General features: G+C 36.0%; 1 protein-coding gene across 2 annotated transcripts in view; it reads left to right on the top strand.

Moving 5' to 3' along the window:
• The first annotated feature begins 687 nt into the window (after positions 1-687).
• Positions 688-12,935, top strand: part of LOC121876896 (zinc finger protein 845-like) — a 30,849-nt gene continuing 18,601 nt past the window's right edge. For both annotated transcript variants that reach the window (XM_042382466.1, XM_042382467.1), the window contains exon 1: positions 688-848. The gene's annotated coding sequence lies outside the window, so the exon portion shown is untranslated. The remainder of the gene's footprint in view (positions 849-12,935) is intronic.

Below are 12,935 nucleotides of genomic sequence, written 5' to 3'. Positions count from 1 at the left end.
TCAGTGTCAAGACCTGACTGAATTACTCAAAATAGGCAAACTGTACTGTACTCCAAGCATTGTCAATATATTTGTGAAACTAAAAAAGCTAAACTTGAAACTTAGCAGCCATTTCTTCGACCATTCTTGATGCCCATTGAGATATTTCTGTAGTTCTTCACAGTCTGTTTTGTTCTTAGTTTCCTTAAATAACTTGGCATTACGAACAGAATCAACACGACTGACTTGTACTTCCCAAAGTTTAAAGACCCAAAATCATCTGTGTCGTTTCCCTTCCTACATCCTTGAATTATGATAATCTTGGTTTTGCCGTCATTCAGCATGAGTTTTCTCCTAGCCACCCAAATTTTAATAATAGGCATCAAGGATTTAATTATCAAGCGCCTAATAGGCCGATCAGTGGAGAAGAGGGCAAAGTAAATCTCATTTTGAGTTTGTAATGAATCCAAGTTGGATTCATTACAAACTCAAAATTACTTGGATTATCCAATTAATTATCCATCCGTAAAAAAATAACCAAAATATTTCTCCCGTATTTCAATATAATGAACACAATTTTAGGCTGGCAAGTTCCATATATGAGATAGAAAGATACATAGACGAAAATTTTTGAGTTTAAATGGAAATAATCTTGCTTGGGTCAATTGATTTATTCTTTATGTTAGTACCTACTTAGCAGAGGCTGGTTGGGGCTTGGGGCCCTGGCCGGGCCCTGCCTGTGTCAGTGGTGTCCCTGTGGGGCTCCGAGCCTCCGAATTCGTAGCTTTCTTTAACAGAGCGACGCAAACAGATACAGTCCGGCTGTCGAGTGTCGACCACATAGGAATGTCAACCAGCAATTATCACAAGTAAGCTTTGTTATCGCATTCTAGAATTACTCTCATTGTAATAGATTATTCAGAATTAGAATTTTAAAAATATTATTAGCTGAACATATACAAATTAAGAACATAAGACATGACACATTGGGATTTGAGATGGTAATCCGTCTAACTTGTTACTTTTACATTTTGTAGTGGTTATTTTGCCGTGACCGGCTAACTTCTTACGAACGCTATTTTACCGAGAGTGCGCCCTACTTGTTAGTTTTACATTTTGTAGTGGTTATTTTGCTGTGACCGGCTAACTTCTTATGAACGCTATTTTACCGTGAGTGCGCCCTGATTAGCTAAGTACTTTAGGTAAATATTCGTCCATTGGCTATTCTCAGGTTTTTAGAGAAAAATAGTTTTTTGTGTTTTATGTTGTCATTTACTCCAATTTGACCTTCATTTCTGATGGAAATTGGCGGCTTAAAAACAAAACAAAAACATTTTCATTTGTAACAGAAACTGCAGTAAAGGTGTAGTTTAGGGCTTACACCAGAAGGAATTTGTTGATTTTCTTAATTTTTTCTATACTTATTGTTTTGATGATTTTAAGCGTATTAAAAGAAACGGTCAAAATATAGTATCACACTGGACTTAATTTTTAAATTAAAAATTGGTTTTTCCAGTGGTTTTTGATAAGTTTTTAGCGAAGTGGATATCCATTTCCTCCAGAATCACTTTTTTTTTTTAAAGATACCCCCAACAATCATAATGGAAAAAATTGGATTGTTTTCTTTTTCAAATTAATCAGATAAATAAAATACTAACCTAACCTAACCCAACCCAATCCCCTGTTCTTCATGCCCACATCTTACCTTAATCTTTAAAACTTTTGTGACACTGTCAAATATACTGTTCTTCATGCAGTGTACACTGGTTATTACACTTTGGACAAAGAACTACATCTGGCAATACAGCGTGTTTTCTAAGAAAATAAAAAATAAAAATTACCTCACTATTTTCCTGGTGTAACTGCAATTGATACAAAAAATCATTCTCACAATGTCGGCACAGAAGTAGCTAACCAGTAATGGTTAAGAAATTAGCGAGACGATTGGGAACGCCAACGTATGTACAGTAAGTGCGTACATGTGAAAACATATCATTTTTCTACATACGAATATGAAAGCAGCACTTATTTATTGTTCATATATGTGGTAAAGTCTAAAACATAAGAACAGCTAATGATATTGGGAGAGTTTTTACTCAGATGATGAAGTCATCAGGTTCAACTCTAGCTGAAGCTGTAGCTTTCCATAAAGCTGTTGCTGAAACTGTTACTGAACCTGAAGTTGTTGTTGAAGCTGCTTATGATGCTGAGTTTGATGGTGTAGCTGAAGTTGATGGTTTAAGCCTTCAAATAATAAAGCTGTTGAAACAACCTTGCACAGCTGTTTTCTTTTCTCATTACACATCTTTATGTAGAGGTCATTTGTGTTTATTTAAATTTTAATGCTTTGTTCTGTAAATGGATCCACTTCAGAAAATATGTTCATTGCTTGCTCCATATAATATCCACAGACCTCTCGCCTTTTTCATATCGTTTTAACACATCTAGTTTCTCGGCTAAGCTTATACACTTTCTATTAACTTTTGAAACAACATTACCATCACTTGCTCTCTTGCACATGTTGAATAGGGATACAAAATGCTGTAAGAAACCTGAGATAGTTTTTCTCCTTTTCCTGTTCGGATGCATGAAAGCAAAGGGCCCGCCAGTTGCGATTGTTTATACGTACTAGTGATGCTGACGTCACCACTAACAAGCCCGGCAGCCTCCGTGGGTACGGCGTGTTTTTTTTATAATATCGGGATTTAGTTATTATTTATACGAAAATGTAATATCTTTTTTAATTTCGCCGTAAATACAAAGAAAAATAATGGTGTAAATTGAATTTGGTCCTAAATTAACCAGGGTTTTAGATATGAATCTTCGTTAGTTGAACCGTCGTTATCGGAGGCTTTACTGTGTGTATATATACTGTGGTTCCTCGGTTAACGAACGGTTCGATTAACGAAATTTTGGTTAACGAATTACCTCCCATAAGGATCTTCAATTCGGTTATCGAACAAAACTTCGATTAACGAAATCCTTATGAAAATCACGTTTTGTTGTGAGCATCAGCTGATCAGCTGATGGGCTAGTCTGCCAATTCAGTAATCTGTTCTATGTTTACATTCGTTTCCAGTGACGTAAATATCAAGAAAGTTGTGCTCTTTAATATTTTTGCATTTTATATTAAAATTATTAGTCATTTTAAAATTTTGTTAACATATTGATAATATATGCAGTACAGGGAACTAGTTTTTTGTGCGACCATCAGCCGCTTGACTCAGCCACCAGGCTTCAGTTTGGCTTTGTTGACAGTGGAGTGAACATCGATTTTGTTGGTGTCTTGAATATTTTTGCATTTTTACATTAAAATTATTGGTCATTCTGAAATTTAGTTAACATATTGATAATATAGAGCACAGTGCAGTGTTGATTTAAATAAAATAATCTTGAATTACACTTAATGAACTTAAAATTTTATTGGTGAAATTACTGCATCAAGCATGGGTCCCCTGAAAGGTAATTTCTCCTCCATTCCCACTTCCTTCTCTTCTCCCTTCTCCTCCACCCCCACTTCTAATTCCCATCATCATCATCAACCAGGAACCTTCTACATACACACCTCAAAGTAAGTGTACTTTACTGCATTTTTTTTTAACTTTGTATATACTTTTCTGTGAACTGGAACAAATTACCCAATATCCCATTGAAACAAAGGATTCGGTTAACAAAATTTTCGGTTAACGAACGACTGTGGAATGAATTGGGTTCGTTAACCGAGGGACCATTGTATGTATGTATATACAGTAAAGCCTCGAATAACGACGGTAATGTGTCCTCCAATATTGCAGTGTAAGGTGAATCATCATATCGTGAATCATTAATTACCATTAAAATAAAGCAATAATAATGAGATGCGTTCCCAGGTGTGACCTTTTTATATCTTTTGTGTGGCTTTTTACCCTCTTTCCCCCCAAAAACATTACAATTAATGAAAATTGCAAACTTTATTCTTTAAATAATGTTTTTGGATGTACCTTATACAATATAAATGAATAATAATATGGTCACACAAGAGGAGATGGGACGCCATTGTTTTCATTTGTGTTTACATCCGGGAGTCCATGACGATAATCTACACGAGAAAATGAAGAAAATAAGACCCTGGTTGTAGCTGTAGTAAAATTAATGTAAAAAATGAATATACATATATGTTTTAAATTATGTTATTTAATGTTAATAAATGGAACAATAGAAGTAGCTAACCACTAATGGCAAAGAAAAAAAAAGATGGATTATATATATATATATATATATATATATATATATATATATATATATATATATATATATATATATATATATATATATATATATATATATATATATATATATATATATATATAGAACCCAGAGGGTCCCGCAAGTGAAATCTTAAGAACAACAGAACATATGGGATTAATTCCAATAGAAACCGGCCCGACCCCCAAACTCCACTTTTTGAAGGCACATACCTATGTTGTAGTAAAAATAACATCTTAATTTTATGATGGTACATGCACACAATTAATACTTAAGAGAAATAGAGAAATACAGTCGCCAAGTTAATGTCCATTCAAATAATGGACTCAACTCCCTCTCTCACACTACACTGCCGGCTCTTCCCTCTCAGAGAAATTTTTGGGGGAAAACCACTAAATTTTAATAAATAATACCTCAAACTAAAGTTAGGATAATACAATTGACATTGCTGGATTCCTTGTAAGACCAGGAATATTTTGAATATAAATGTCATATATTTTGCACAAAAGATAACATAGTTACTCTGAGAAAAATTTTTATCTAAAATTTGTATGTTTAATGCAAAATATATGATGTTTATATTCAAAATGATCACCAAATTATAAGAATTCAACTCTGGCTGAAGCTGTAGCTTTCCATAAAGCTGTTGCTGAAACTGTTACTGAACCTGAAGTTGATGTTGAAGCTGCATATGATGATGAATTTGATGGTGTAGCTGAAGTTGGTGGTTTAGTCCTTCGAATAATAAAGCTGTCGAAAGAACCTTGCACAGCTGCTTTCTTTTCTCATTACACATCTTTATGTTGAAGTCATTTGTATTTGTTTAAATTTTAATGCTTTGTTCTGTTAATGGATCCACTTCAGAAAATATGTTCATTGCTTGCTCCATATAATATCCACAGACCTCTCGCCTTTTTCATATTGTTTTAACACATCTAGTTTCTCGGCTAAGCTTATACACTTTCTATTAGCTTTTGAACAGCACTACCATCACTTGCTCTCTTGCTCATGTTGAATAGGGATGCATAAATGCTGTAAGAAACTTGATTTTTTTTATAATACATATTGGGATTTAGTTATTATTTATATGAAAATGTAATTTTATTATATTTTTATTATATTTTGGTTGTAAATACGAATGAAATAAGGACATAAATTGAATTGAGTCCTAAATTAACTAGGGTTTTAAATTTGAAAAGTTGTTGTCGAAGCGTTGTTATCGGAGGCTTTACTGTACTGAGTATGAGGGCCTGGGCTGCCACCATTTTATAAGGGCCTGTGTGTCAGTAACAATTCCTTTTACTCTCATACTTATTACCATTGGTAGCGTGACGAGAGGAGGCTCGTGGGTATATGTAATGATAATATCAAGTAATAGGGAAGAAATAACGGTAAATACTGTAGGTAAATAATAGACACAATATACAAATACAAAATTTATTTAAACATTAATATGGAGGTAGGAGAAAGAATATATATGTACCAACAGACGAAATCTGGTACTATGCCCTCAGGCTCAACATACTCACACCACTACCGAGTGGACATACTCAATAACACTCACACCACTACTGGGTGGACATACTCAATAACACATAACTCTTATAGTCACTTAGCACCATAAAGACCAGGGGCAACTGCCACTACAACACTCTGTCGTCAGGAGTGATACTCAAGCAACAGCCATGGGGTCCTGCCACCATGGAGTGCTTTCCGACGAACTCTGAAGATCCCAGTGGATTAACCCCACCACACAAATAGTGACCCCTCGTTTAACGAACACCTCGGTTAACGTAATTTCGATTAACGAACTGCCTTCCATAAGGATCTTCAATTCGGTTAACGAAAAAAAAATCGGTTAACGAAGTTCTTACAAACCGACCTCAACATGTTTTCGCTTGCACTGACCGGGCAACCAACTTTAGTATCAGTCCGCCAATACATTAATCGGTTCTAGGGCTTAAATTCCTTACTGTATGTATATTATGTATGCTGGATTATATATTATGTATGTATATTATGTATGTGCTCCATTTATGTACTATTTATTCAGCCTGGCTAGCAGTGTGTGGCAATGTATTTAAGATATCCCACATGCTTAATTAATGTGCCTGGCGACGTATGGAAGCTGCTAATGTATCACTTGCCATACGTCGTCGATAGAGTAGTTGACAAGCAGCCAGGTCGGAGGGCACTACTCCCCTTGTGTACATATCTCTTATCCAGTAAATCGAACCTACAAAATCTATACAGGTGTTTATGTTCTCTCCTGTATATTGAACTTATTATCCAGAACATAACACTTACTATTTTAGTAAATATCAAGAAGTTTATACTATTCAATAATTTTAAAAGTTTAATATTCAATTTCTTAAGTCATTTTAACAATTATTGAACATAATTGAAGGTAAAGTGACTAGTTTAATGCACGGCATCCAGCCTCTTAACACAGCAAACAGGAGTTAGTCTCTCTCTGTTTTCACTGGAGGTAACATCTTGCTTGAGACTCTCTTCAACTAAATGCTTTTTTTCTGTGTTTCCAAGCAAATTATTGGTCATTTTGAAATATATTTTACATATTGACAATATATAATGCAGTGTAGTGTTGATTTAAAGAAAATAATCTTGAATTACACCAAGAGAGCTAAAATTTTATGGGTGAAATGGCTCCATGGGGTGACTTCTCTTCCACCCCAATGCCTTCTCTTCTTCCTTCTCCTCCACCCCCATTCTAAATCCCATCATCATTATCATCATCCAGGAGCCTTCTACATACACACCTCAAAGTAAGTGAACTTTTCTACCATTTTTGTTGAATTTAGGAAATTTTCGGTGAGCTGGAACCAATTACCCATAAACCCATTGAAACAATGGTTTCGGTTAACGAACTTTTCGGTTAACGAACGACCTTCTGGAAATGATTGAGTTCGTTAACGGGGGGGTCACTGTAGCCCTACTGAGTTGGACACTCATCCACCAATGATGGGGGCTGGTAGTGCTGTGTGGCTTGGTGATCCGGGGTCACCTCGCAGGCCGAGCGTTAGGGCCAGACGAGCCAGCTATGGGGGCCATAGGTAGTCTGAAGTGTCTGACGGTCGGGTCTCACGAAGGTAACTGATCCTACTGGACCTCGGACATCTCCCCGGACATAGTGGATACAACATCCACGATACTGACACGGCCTAGGCTGCGTTAGGGACCTGTATGGATGAAGGGGCGAGCACTTACTAACAGTGACAACGACATCACATTTCAGGGGACGTTAAAGACGTAAATATGACTTCACTCAGAGCATATCAACTACGTTACTGTAACACTTGCACAATCAACTATTAATTGGGTCAAATCACTTAAAGAAGGGCGAATTACAACACAGTGGAATGGCCTACTTGTATGGGTGAAGGGAGCGAGCACTTACTAACTGATGAAATGCCCGCGGCACCCTCACTCAAAATAGGCCAGGGAGTCCACCTACTTCTATTTCGATGAATTAATTTACTGTACACTCTGACGTTGAAACCGAGACTATGAACTCAGTTTCATTCCCTACTATTATTCTCACTAACAATGCTCTGACTGAGTTATCAAAAGCAAAATTAAATTGATTACAAAGGGTTGGATGGCAACAGGTCCCAACATACAGCGTCTTGCTGCAAAATCCGCGGATTATATTCAAAGGAAACAGAGAAAACGGGGGACGTTTCTACTGGGGGACTCGGAAGGTTTTGTGGACGTTTGAGCGTAATATGAATCCTTAAGGTTTTCAGGTTAGCCGTCATCACGATCATGACATGAGTGAAGCAGCCAGTATCCCACAAAATACTCAAAGGGACAGCAGGACTACCCTCAGACACGGACATAAACCAGGAAGCTGAAAGGGCTGGAACAAACCTTTGGATCCACACAAACTGGGTCAGAAAAAAACCGCAACATCATCTCCACCAACACTATCTGCTTGTCATGGGACTCCTTAGCTTTGAGCTTAAGAAATTGGCCAACATTGTCAAAAGAGGGTTTATTACCTCTGTTACCAAATGGGAGCTTACCACCTTGAGCTGGAGACACAGCTGGGGCTGAAACATTATTAACTTTATGTTTATGAATAAGAATGAAATTTGTTGCCCAAATGGCAGCTCTCTCAATAGTCGTAGCTTCCTTTTCACAAATGTACATACTGACGTCTGTGGGGACACCTCTCCAATACTGCTCTAGTGCAATCAATTCACAAAGTTCATCATAGGTTTTAACTCCACAAGCTGATAGCCATCTGTTGTACAACTTAGTGACAGTGTGACCGTAATTGAAATATGACTGATTGGGCAATTTGAATGTACAGTATTTCTAACTTATTTCGATATGACTCTGCTGTCAACTGGGAAGATTTCCAAATTGATTCCTTGACCACACAATGCTCACTTTGCTGAGAGCTAGTTAGGGACAAGTAAGTGGAATGGCCTTTGCTCCCAAGGACAGACTGGATCAGCAAGGGCCAATACTGATGAGGCCAGGAAAGAGCTGTGGCAATCTGCTCAAATTGGACGAAAAACTCTTCCGGATCATGTTCGTCAAATTTTATGTCACACGACCCCAGCGGCCAGCGTAGCTCTCTTATCCAACACCTCTAACTGGAATGCCCTTTCTCTGCCCTCCATTTCTTTTTCCTGCAACCTTAACTTCATTTCCCACGCATCTTCTCTCTTTCTAATTGCAACTCTGTTAACTTTACTGACAGATCTGCCTCCATCTCACACAGTTTGAATGCAGACTCATCCAAAATTGACTTTTCCACCAATCTTTTAATTACAGCATCTTTGACAGTTGCCTTTTTCCAATTTGACTTAATCTCTACTTTATAATGCTTAGCCAACGAAACCCAATCATCTTTACGAATGGTACAACACTCCTAGCTTAACACTGAAGGTTCAGCAATGAACTTAGCTAAATCAAAAGGCTTCATTTTAAACATAAATGGCGACTTACCGACTAGTGGAGAAAACTTATACAGGTTGGCAATCCCTTATCCGAAATCCTTGGGGCCAGAGGCATTTCGGATTTTGGAATTTTTCTGTTTTCAGAATGATTAGATTTTTGTGGGGCAATATTTTTTTTATTTTATTTTATTTTTTTTTTTTTTATAGTCCACCTGGGCAAGGATTACTGACCCACATTGGGGCCTGGAGGGGGGGGGGCGAAAATATAATAATAATAATAATAATAATAATAATAATAATAATAATAATAATAATAATAATTCATAGGTCTAGGTCGCATTTCTCACTTTTGATCTTTTTTTCATTCTTGTATTTCTTTATTATTATTATTAGTATTAGTATTTTATTACAGTATTATTGTTATTATTATTATTATTAATTTTATTATTTTATTTTCTTATTATTATTATTGTTATCATTATTATTTTATTTTGGTGTACAGTATTTTAATTAAAAATCTTATTTACTATGAATAATTGTTACTATTATAATTATTATTACTATTACATTTTCACCCACCAAGTCCCGATGTGAGTCAGTGATCTATGCTCAGGTGGGCTAATCCCTGTAAAAAAAAAAAAAAATGACCCACAAAAAACTTTCGGTTTTCAGAGCTTTTCGGAATTTCGGATAAAGGGTTGTCAACCTGTACCAAAAATAATTCGTAAACTTCACTCCTGATGATTATAATTAAAGTCTCCTGGTCAGACCCCCATTTTGTTATGCCATGACTTAGCAACTTAGGTTAAGTTAAAGTTGAATCCTTGACCACCGAAGGGTCAAGACATACCTGGCGCTCCTCTCGGAGCAGCTAGGTCAACTGTTAAGTTGGCCCATACCAACCCCCTCCCCTGAACCCTCCTCCCCACCGGAATATCAACAAGTTCTCGCCAGAAGTTACAATTTCATTTAGGAAAGGAACGGAACCAGTGTTAAGCAGAGGTGAACAGTGGTGAACAGTGCTTAAGTCAGTGAGAACAACTCAACAGTAACAGTCATACCCAAGCTAACCTTCACACAGTGAGGTCCCAGGTACCCAGTGATGTCGGCCCGTGAGACCCAACAACAACCAGCGATGTGTTAATCCATCTACGATAGGAAGGCCTAAGACCACACCTCACTCATATAAAACCATCTGTGAGGGAATTACTACACCACATGTCCCTCATAACACCATATGTGAGGGAATTACTACACCATGTCAAGTCCCTCATAACACCATCTGTGAGGGAATTACTACACCACGTGAGGTCCCTCATAACACCATCTGTGAGGGAGTTACTACACCACGTGAGGCACCTCATAACACCATCTGTGAGGTAATTACTACACCACGTGAGGTCCCTCATAACACCATCTGTGAGTGAATTACTACACCACGTCAGGCCCCTCATAACACCATCTGTGAGGGAGTTACTACACCATGTGAGGTCCCTCATAACACCATCTGTGAGGGAATTACTACACCACGTGAGGCCCCTCATAACACCATCTGCGAGGGAATTACTACACCACGCCAGGTCCCTCATAACACCATCTGAGGGAACTACTACACCACGTGAGTTCCTCCTAACACCATCTGGGAGGGAGTTACTACACTACGAGTTTGCTGTTCAACACCTACATTAATCTGTATGTTCACTGTACAGTTGTACCCCACTTAACGCGGTCAATAGAACCCAGAGGGTCCCGTGTTAAGTGAAATCCGCGTTAAGTGAACAACAGAACATATGGGATTAATTCCAATAGAAACCGGCCCGACCCCCAAACTCCACTTTTTGAAGACACATAACTATGTTGTAGTAAAAATAACATCTTAATTTTATGATGGTACATGCACACAATAAATACTTAAGAGAAATAGAGAAATACAGTCGCCAAGTTAATGTCCATTCAAATAATGGACTCGACTCCCTCCCCCTCTCACACTACACTGCCGGCTCTTCCCTCTCTGAGAAATTTTTGGGGGAAAACCACTAAATTTTAATAAATAATACCTCAAACTAAAGTTAGGATAATACAATTGACATTGCTAGATTCCTTGTAAGACCAGGAATATTTTGAATATAAATGTCATATATTTTGCACAAAAGATAACATACTTACTCAGATTAAAAATTTTATCTAAAATTTGTATGTCTAATGCAAAATATATGATGTTTATATTCAAAATGATCACCAAATTGTAAGAATTCCAGCAATGTAAATTATATTCTGACCGGGTAATTTGTATGAATTTTATGAGCTAAAACAAATATCTTCAGTTAATAAAAAAAAAAATAATCTTCAGGACACTATCTGTCAATCAAAGTACCCCACCTTGCCTCCCCCCTCTTCCAACCGCGCGGTCAGTCCCAACCCTCCCCCCCACCCCCCACCAATCGTCCCTTCAAGAGATGTGGGGTGAAAAAAATAAATTTTAACATTTTGTATTAAATAATACCTCAGATTAAAGTTAGGATAATATAATTGACATTGCTGGATTCCTTGTAAGACCAGGAATATTTTGAATATAAATGTCATATATTTTGCACAAAAGATAACATACTTACTCAGATTAAAAATTTTATCTAAAATTTGTATGTCTAATGCAAAATATATGATGTTTATATTCAAAATGATCATCAAATTATAAGAATTCCAGCAATGTAAATTATATTCTGACCGGGTAATTTGTATGAATTTTATGAGCTAAAACAAATATCTTAAGTTAATAAAAAAAAAAAAATATTCTTCACAGGGTAACAGATGGTCGGTCGGTCCCTCCCTCCCCCCCACCCCCCACCAACCGTCCCAAGGAGATGTGTGGGAAAACCAGAATACTTAACTTTTTTGTAATAAATAATACCTCAAACTAAAGTTAGGATAATATAATTGACATTGCTGGATTCCTTGTAAGACCAGGAATATTTTGAATATAAATGTCATATATTTTGCACAAAAGATAACATATTTACTCAAGAGTAAACATTTTATCTAAAATTTGTATGTCTAATGCAAAATATATGATGTTTATATTCAAAATGATCACCAAATTATAAGAATTCCAGCAATGTAAATTATATTCTGGCCGGGTAATTTGTATGAATTTTATGAGCTAAAACAGGCAGTCAGGCAGGGTGGCGGGTGGGGCAAATCTAAAAATAGCGTCTCGAGCCGGACACTCACCGTGTATATGTGGAAAAAATCCGTGTTAAGTGAAAGTTCAGCTCTGGCGAGGCACCGCGTATATGATAAAACGCGTTAAGTGAAACCGCGTTAGGCGGGGTAATACTGTATGTTCCTTTACCTTTTTCTAATGAAGGCTTTTGTTAAACCACCAATGTATGTAATAAGTCATTTATGTCCAATGTATATTTTCAGCCTTCGGGCTGCAGAATTTTTTCAATAAACCGTTAATAATAATAATAATAATAATTATTATTATTATTATTATTATTGTTATTATTATTATTATTATTGTTATTATTGTTATTATTATTATTATTATTATTATTTTATTATTTTATTATTATTATTATTATTTTATTATTATTTTATTATTATTATTATTATTATTATTATTATTATTATTATTATTATTTTATTATTTTATTATTATTATTATTATTTTATTATTATTTTATTATTATTATTATTATTATTATTATTATTATTATTATTATTATTATTATTATAATGAGGACACATATGGCACAGCAAAAAAAACAAAACTGGCAA

This window comes from Homarus americanus, unplaced genomic scaffold (assembly GCF_018991925.1).
Source record: "Homarus americanus isolate GMGI-L3 unplaced genomic scaffold, GMGI_Hamer_2.0 scaffold51744, whole genome shotgun sequence".
NCBI classification, from domain to species: Eukaryota; Metazoa; Arthropoda; class Malacostraca; order Decapoda; family Nephropidae; genus Homarus; species Homarus americanus.
Note: the sequence above shows the minus strand (reverse complement) of the source record. Positions and strands in the feature narration are given on the sequence as shown.